An 8,205-nucleotide genomic window follows, 5' to 3' on the forward strand; every position below is an offset into this window, starting at 1 on the left:
GGGGGGGTGATCTTAAATCAATTATCTAAGATTTTGTTTATTAGCTAGAAACAAAACAAAGTAAACCCAAAGAGAATAAGTTAATTAAATAGATAAAATTAATAGACAGTTAAAAATAGAGAAAATGAGGCAGGAGGGACAGTTGGAGAGGTGGCTTACTATGCTGATAGAAGACCAGGGTTCAATTCCCAGCATAAACACAGCAGCTCACAATCATTTGTAATTCCAGTTTCTGGGATCCAATGTCTTCCTTCTTCTGGTCTCTGTGGACACCGGGCACACACAGAGAGTCCACTACATACATGCAGACAAAACACTCATACAAATAAAATAAAATCTCTTTAAAAATAGAGAAAATACAAAAAGAAAAAATTAAAGTCTAAAGGAAGTCAAATTCCTTCTTAATTCTAGCAGCAGCAGACTAACAAAAATCATTTTTTTAAAAAAAACTAGCTATGCTAATAAAAAGTAATACAAATTACCAATATTAAGAACAAAGGGCTATAAACTGATAAAAGAAGATTAGAAGAACTTTATTCATGGCAATAAATCATTCATTACAGGTGAAACGGACAATTTCATGAGAACTACAACTTATTAAAATGTATGCAAGAGAACATAGGCCCAGAACTAGAATACCCGAACCTTAAGGAGACTTTCCAAGGTGCTTCTTCCAAGTAAATTCAGGTCCCAGATAGCTTCGTTAACATATTTTATCAAACTTTTAACAATAACAAAAAACATATATTAGTTTTACATAAACTCTTCCAGAAAGTAGATGATTTATTAACATTTCATGAAGCCAACATGTTTATGAGCCCAGCGTGTCCCTAATACCAGCACTAGGGAGAAACAATTGTGTTATTCTAACAGTGTGACCTTCAGAGGGAAGTGCCAGGAACACGCCGTGCCCACAGTTACATGTGCCTTTTAAGAAGCTCTGAGCAGAGGGAAAGAACGAAGTTACAGTGGAGGAGCCATCCATTAAACGGGAGCACAACCCAATGCCCAGTGAAAAACTCACACCTAAGGACATAGCAAATGCTCTAAAACAGCTGGAGTGGAATAGGACTGGGTCTTAGGGATGGGGGCTGGGGAGGCAAAGTGAGGCATGGCTCAGTGCCTATAAGGAGACTCTGGGCTGGCAGATGGGAGAGGACACTGTTAAGATGCATTCAGACACAGGCACAGTGTCAAAGGCACTAGACCTTGCCTAGTAGAAGCCCCAGTGTACAGCTTGCTTCACATAAATCACAAATAAATGTGTATCCAAGTAGATACTGAGGATAGAGCTCAGTTGGCAGCATGCTTGCTTAGCATGTATAAAGAAAGCCCTGGTTGCTTCCTCAGAAGCACATAAACCTGTAATGGTGATACACACCTGCAATGCCAGCACTGAGTAGAGCAGGAGCATCAGGAGTTCAAGGTCATCCTGGGCTACATAGTAAGTGAAAGTCCAGCCTGGGCTACATGAGACTTTTAAGAAAATAAAAAGTGTAGCTTGGCAAAGATGGCACACCTTTTTGCACTCAGGAGGCAAAGGCAGGCAGATCTCTGGGTTGAAAGCCAACCTGGTCTACAGAGCTAGTTCTAGGACAGCCAAGGCTACCCAGAGAAACCCTGTCTCAGAAAACTAAAAACAGTAATTAAATAAATAATGATGTTTAAAACTGACAAGTGTATATTGTCAAGAGGGGTTGAGGCAGAGCTCAATAGTACCAGGGCTAGCATGCATCCAGTCATCCATGGGAGGAGGGGAAGGAAGAAGGCAATGCAGAGGAGAGACAGAAAGAAGAGAAGGAGGACAGAGTGCATACAGTTCCAGAAAGTTCTTTGACATGCCATTTCCAAACAGGATGATATATTCTGGTAGGTGCAGAACATAAGTTGTAATGATGCTTCTTGATGTGTTTCAAAGAAAAGTTCATTGGAAACAGGAATTTGATTATTTGAGTTCTATCTATGGGCACCTTAATAGGAATTTGACAGATTAGCTAGAATTGAGATATTTTCCATTCAAAAGCTCTTTGCCACTAGTCTGAAAGTGAGTCTCTGAGTCTTGAACAAAGATTTAGTAGAATGGCTCACACTTGTCAGCATTCCATCAAGCATATCCAGAAGGAAGGGGCCTGACCACTGAATGATCCTTTCATGTTTTAAATCCCAGCAAGGGTGACAGGAGGTAGGGTTCCAGACCCACCATTTAGTGTGTGAGTTATGTATGACTTTAGATGAGGGTCTCAGAGAGCTTCAGGTTGGTGTCTAACCACTAGAAAGGATGTCACAAAACACATCTACATCCCTGTTGATACAGTGACAGCCATCAGCGCTGTGCCATTGATGAAAGAGAAACTTACGAAATTGCTTCTGGTCTCATCATGGAACAACAGCCAGCATTATTAATTGGGGGGGGGGGTCTTCCAAGATGCCTGGCAGATAACTGAAAGCCTCAATAGTACTATACCCTGAACACTCTGGGTTTCCCCCACACCTACACACCTATGATACAGCCTAATTTCCAAATTAATCATGGTAAGAGATTAACCATAACTATTAGTTATACAACAGGATAATTGCCACAGTCTGCAATCAGAGTTATTTAAAATTTGTGAATTGTTCATTTCTAGAGTTTCCTATTTGAGGGTTTGCCATGGTAACAGAAACAAGAAGGCAAAACTGTAGCTAAGCATGGGCTCTGTTCATATAGGGCAACAAACAGGCCAGCTCCTAGTGAAGCAAACTGTGCTTTTAATTGTTTAGCTACATCTTAGTAGTTGTCTGAACACAACTCCTGACAGTGAGGAGTACCCAAGCAGAATCTCTGTAAGACAACAGAGAGATGGCCCTGATATGAAGGAGCCTAAATTCTTAACCCCTAAACACACTCAGCACACACTTGTGAACTTCACTACAGAGTTCCTCAAGATTTAGATGCTGGGCAATCTGTGGGCATTGGGGACTTTAGTATGAAACTCTTGACCAAAGCTGTAAAACAAGCCAAGGACACAGTCACCCTGCTGCCTGCTGCTCTGCAAGCGTAAAACGGGCCATAGGGGGCAGAGCCGAGTAGGACGAGAGGTACCATTTAATCAAATCTAGAAGCATTTGGCTTCTGGTTTTGCTGGGGCAACGCGTGTGCATGTTGAGAGCGTCTGGGGCAGGTTCCTAGCTCATACATAGAGATCCTGGGCATAATTTTATGTCCTAGAACAAGGTAGAATTGAGGCGCAGACTCGGGCTATTAACGGCCTTTGGCATAAGGAATAGCCTTTGGCACACTGCCATCTAGTGGCCACAAAGGAAAACTCACAACACAGAAGGGAGGCTTGAGCATTCTAGGTCCTCTCTGAAGAGCAGCGTGCCTGTTTTAATAAATAAATCCTCTGCCACTCCTTGTCTTGGAGTAGGACAACAGCATCTGTCCCCAAACTGGTTTTGAAGATAAAAATTCGTCCCGTGCAAAGCTACGCCTGCATCTGGTGATGAGCTGAAGCTCACAGCCATCCCATCCCAAACCTGATTGTATATCTGTCCTAGAGAGACTGAGGCAGGAGGACTGCGTCTTTAGGGCCAGCCTGGGCTGCACAGAAGACAGACTCTACATCAAAGAACAAATAAAATGATTTGAAACTAAATACCCACTGTTCTTTAGAAATAATCCAACCTGTCTCTCCAGGCTCTTCTGGGTACACTGGCAGGCAAAGCCAGACTCCCATTAAAAGTGCAGAGGCCACCAAAGTAAGAGACTTAACATCTTTTGCTTTGTATTTATATGTATGTGTGTAGACAGGTCCATGTATATGGGGGTGTGTAGGGTACAGATGCATGTGTGGGGTGTGTTTTTGAACAGGTGGTGTGTGTACATATGCATGTCCTCTGAAGACCAGAGGACAACTTCTGCTGTCATTCCCATCTGCCTGGGTGACAAACCTTTTGTTTCTGTTTGTTAACTCATTCAGGGGACTTGTGCTGTCCCAATTCGGTTTTCATGAAAAGGCACTCTCCATGTGTCTAGATGTTGGGCCTGAAGAGAGTGAGCAGCAAGTATCTCATCTCCATCCTGGTGAATCACAGCCTCTGCCATAACTGCCTTCTGTCTCCACCACAGGACCCTCCTTACATTACTGGTCACATCCTGGAGAAGTGTGTACTGTTCCTGCTCCTTGTATGGTACAGAAGGGGCAAGATGCCTATCTTTCTTCAACACCTAATGCCAGCTGGGTTCCTTTGGTCTGTCTGTATCCCCAAGTTACCTGGGCTTCTAAACAATATGGATGTTCTTCATACCATCAGGGAAATAGCAGTCTTTCCCAAGGCAATGTTGTGAAGAGAATGAAGTTGAACCCTCAAGCTTCCCCCTCACATCCTCCCAGCTACCCGACACTCAGACGGCCTACAGAGTCTCCTCGCTGTGCTGTGAGTGCCCAGCTCCTATAGACTACTGCAGACAGTCTCCCCACTGTGTCATGAGTTCCTAGCTCCTATAGACAGCTGCAGGCAGAAGGGCACGTCTGTTGAAAGAAAGACTCCAGGGCAAATTCAGAAGAAACAAATGTCCTAAAGGCTGTTACAAAATGTGTTTTAATCAAGAAAAAAAAAATGAGACCCTTGGCATCTCTCCACAATCTAGAGCTGAGGACCCAAGGACAGAGACTGGATACAAGGGTGTCTATTGTGATCCACATCTCTTTAAATGTATCTCCTCACACAGGGGAAACAGAGGGCCTCTGAATTCAGCATTGTATAGAAAATGAATCCCATTTCACTTTTTGTCAAGTACTTATTTATTTATGCATGTAGTATGGTACATTGTGTGTATGTGTGTGCAGAGACTAGAGAAAAACATCAGTCATGTGATAGTTTGAATGAGCATGGCTCCCATAGGTTCATATGCTTGAATGCCTGGTCCCCAGTTGGTGGACCTACATAACTAGAGCCAACGATTGTGTGTAGATGCACATGTGTGTGTGTGTGTGTGTGTGTGTGTGTGTGTGTACATTAAATTGTGCTTTATTGAGTTTTCATTTCCAGTTTTTCTGAGTCTTCACTCCTAGTCTCAATTACTCTGTTGAATTTCTTAGCCATATTGCTGGCTTTCTTATTCAGGTTTCATGTCGACTTCTTGTCATCTGCTCATTTATCTGAGTTAAAGTAACTTTTTTCTAGGAATTTGGTATCTCACTGAGAAGCCATGTGCTTTTGGAGGAGTCATACTGCCTGCATTTTCATATTTTTTATGCTTCTGTTTTGCAATTGTTTTGTGATGGATATGTGTTCAGGGGTCTCCTCACTTTCTTCGCCACTATTTACGAGGTCCTTTGAAGGGCAGGCTTCTCTTGGGTTTATGATCCTTCCTACCACTTAGAAGGGAGAAAATGGCTGCAGTATTAAAAACTACAATTTGGGAACAATCAAGGTATTAAAATGTAATAAAAAGGCAACCAACAGCATTAGCTACTCCTCAACAAGGTCAGAAAGAAAGGGCCAAGATACTAAGCAGGATAGGCTTGACAATAAAAGTTTTAAAAAAGGTTGTAGTTATTAGAAGAAGTCAAGTGTAGCCATTCATGCTTCTGATCACAGCACTTGAGAGGTTGGTCAGGGGTCATAAAGCAAGGTTCGTGGTTCACACCTGTGATCCCAACACTTGGGAGGGTGAAGGGGGCCGGCTTGGGCGATACAGCAAGACGCAGCAGCCAACAGAGCTACACACACAGGGACACTCAAACAAAGCAAGAGAGCAATGAGCAAGATAACAAATAACTAAAGATTTTAAGCCCACTCCTTGGTAGACAAATCTCTAGGAACCTTGACTTTAATACCTACGGAGTAAAGAAGTAAGAGATAAATGTAAGTCTTTGGAGAGGGTTCACTGAGTAAAAGTGCTTGCTGTACAAGCATGAGGACCTAAGTTCAAATCCCAGACCCACATAAAAGCCTGACACATACAGTATTTGTCATCTCAGTGTGCTCCTCATATGAGAGATAATTCCCAGAAGTTCATAGGCCAGCTAGTCTGACCTACATAGAATAAAAGAGAACCTGTCTCAAGCAAAAAATGAAGGCTCTCACCCAAGACTGTCCTCAGCCCATATTCAGGAAGTGGGTACCTGTATGTTCACATGTGGATAGATATATGTGTGTGTGTGTGTGTGTGTGTGTGTGTGTGTGTGTGTGTGTGTGTGTAGTGAGAGAGAGAGAGAGAGAGAGAGAGAGAAAGAGAGAGAAGAATGTTTAAAGCAATGAATGGAAAATTGGTTTCTCTTGTATGTGTGACAATAATCTGCTAACATCTCATTTTTAGAATTGCAGTAAACTATTCATTTGCAAATGTAGGTTGATGACATTGTTTCAGAAAAACACTACATTCAGAAGAATGCAAGAAGGGAAAAAAGATTCTGAATGGTTTCAACTTGTTTGAATATTAACTAAGAAGATATTTCAGACAAACATACAAACATTAAAGAAAATATGTCCATCAGATTCCTAGAAGAAAGAAGGCACTAAGCTCTGGGATCCTTCTTATTCCAGCTGTTATGACTGGCCTCAGCCAACAAACAAAGAAAAAATGTGTAATTAATCCTCTGTAAAGAAAAAGATGGGAAGGCTGGCATCAGTACTTCCACATTACAGAAAGTCAGATGCAGTTAGAGTAGAGACCTACCATCTCTGTGTTTGCAGAAGGTAAAGGAGATGAGGTTGCTGCACTCCACAAAGACGCCATTTGAAACTCCAGTGTGCCAGCTGGCTCAAAAGATCTGGGTGAACACTCCAAGCAAGTTCTCCATGCAGAAATCTTGTGCATAGAAAAGTAGTAATCGAAAGAACATGTGTGTAAGGGGGAGAAGGAATTATTAATATTTAGTGCCTACAAGAGACACTTCGTTTCCAGAATGCACTGGTTCCATAATACTTTAGGTAGGTATCTTGGTTAGTGTTTTGTCAACTTGACCCCAGCTAGAGTCACCAGGGAAGATGAATCTCAGTCGAAACACCACCTCTATAGGCTGGTAGGCAAATACAAGATGCAAATTTGTAGGGAGTTTTCTTAATTAATGATTGATGTGGGAGACCCCAGCCCATGGGAGACAGAGCTACCCTGGGCAGATGGTGCTTGGTGACATCCATGAGAAGCAAGCTAGTCTTCCTTCATGGTTTCTGCTTCAGCTCCTGCCTTTGGCTTCCTGCCCTCACTTCACCTCATGATGAACTGTAAGCTGGAAGCCAAATAAACCCTCTCCTCCCCAAGTTACTTTTGGTCTCTTATCAAAGCAATATAAAGCAAACTAAGGCAGCAGGTGGCTCCAGTTCAACAAAGATCTAGTTCTCTGAAGCAAAGGGCTGTGCTGTCTGTCACCTCCTTATGACCCATCAGCTCAAACTTCAGCAAGTTATTAACCTTCACGTGGAGCTGCTGGGATTTTAAATCAACAGTTGTTTGGGAAGGTCAAAGCAGAACCAGAGAGACAGCAGTCAGTGTTTGAAAGCCAAATCTGGTGTTTATTTTGTCTAGTTGGCGCATTAACGATGAGAATACTCCATCAGCACCAGGTAGATTCACCGAAAATCAATTTTGCAAAGCTTCTTTACCTCATGCCACAACTTCTTGGCTGTGTTCTGCCTCTTACACCTGTACAGCCAAGCGTACTGTGGTAAGAAATTGCTGCTTTGTTTGTCAAGAGGTCGTGCTTGCAATGATATTCCAACAGCTTCAATTTACAGAAGGTTTCTGTATTTCTCAAAACATCTGAGTCTCATTTTTATGTCTGTGAGGGTAGCTTATTCACATAAACCCATCATGCCAAACGACTTGGTGAATGTTGAAAGTCTTGAAAGAGTTTGAGTAACAGGTAACAGAGGTGGACAGTTCACCTGGTCACATGATCACTATGCTTGCCCGCTGGACTCAGGTTACTTTTAAGTTTTAAAGGAAAAGGTAACATGGATATTATGAATTAATGCACACAGCACTGAGTGTCACCAGCCACTAAGTCACAGGAGAAGACTAGGGATGTGAGCCTTCCACTGAAAACAAAAACAAAAACAAAAACAAATGAACACCAAAAACTGCATTGCCACCTATAACATCTTTAAATAAAAACTTTATAAAGTTCAGAAAACAAAATTAAATGACAAATTAATTACCTCTAAGTAATTTAATCACCCAATCCAGTCTGTGGAAAACTTTATAAAGCAAATAACTAC

The sequence above is a fragment of the Mastomys coucha genome, unplaced genomic scaffold (assembly GCF_008632895.1).
Source record: "Mastomys coucha isolate ucsf_1 unplaced genomic scaffold, UCSF_Mcou_1 pScaffold23, whole genome shotgun sequence".
NCBI lineage: Eukaryota > Metazoa > Chordata > Mammalia > Rodentia > Muridae > Mastomys > Mastomys coucha.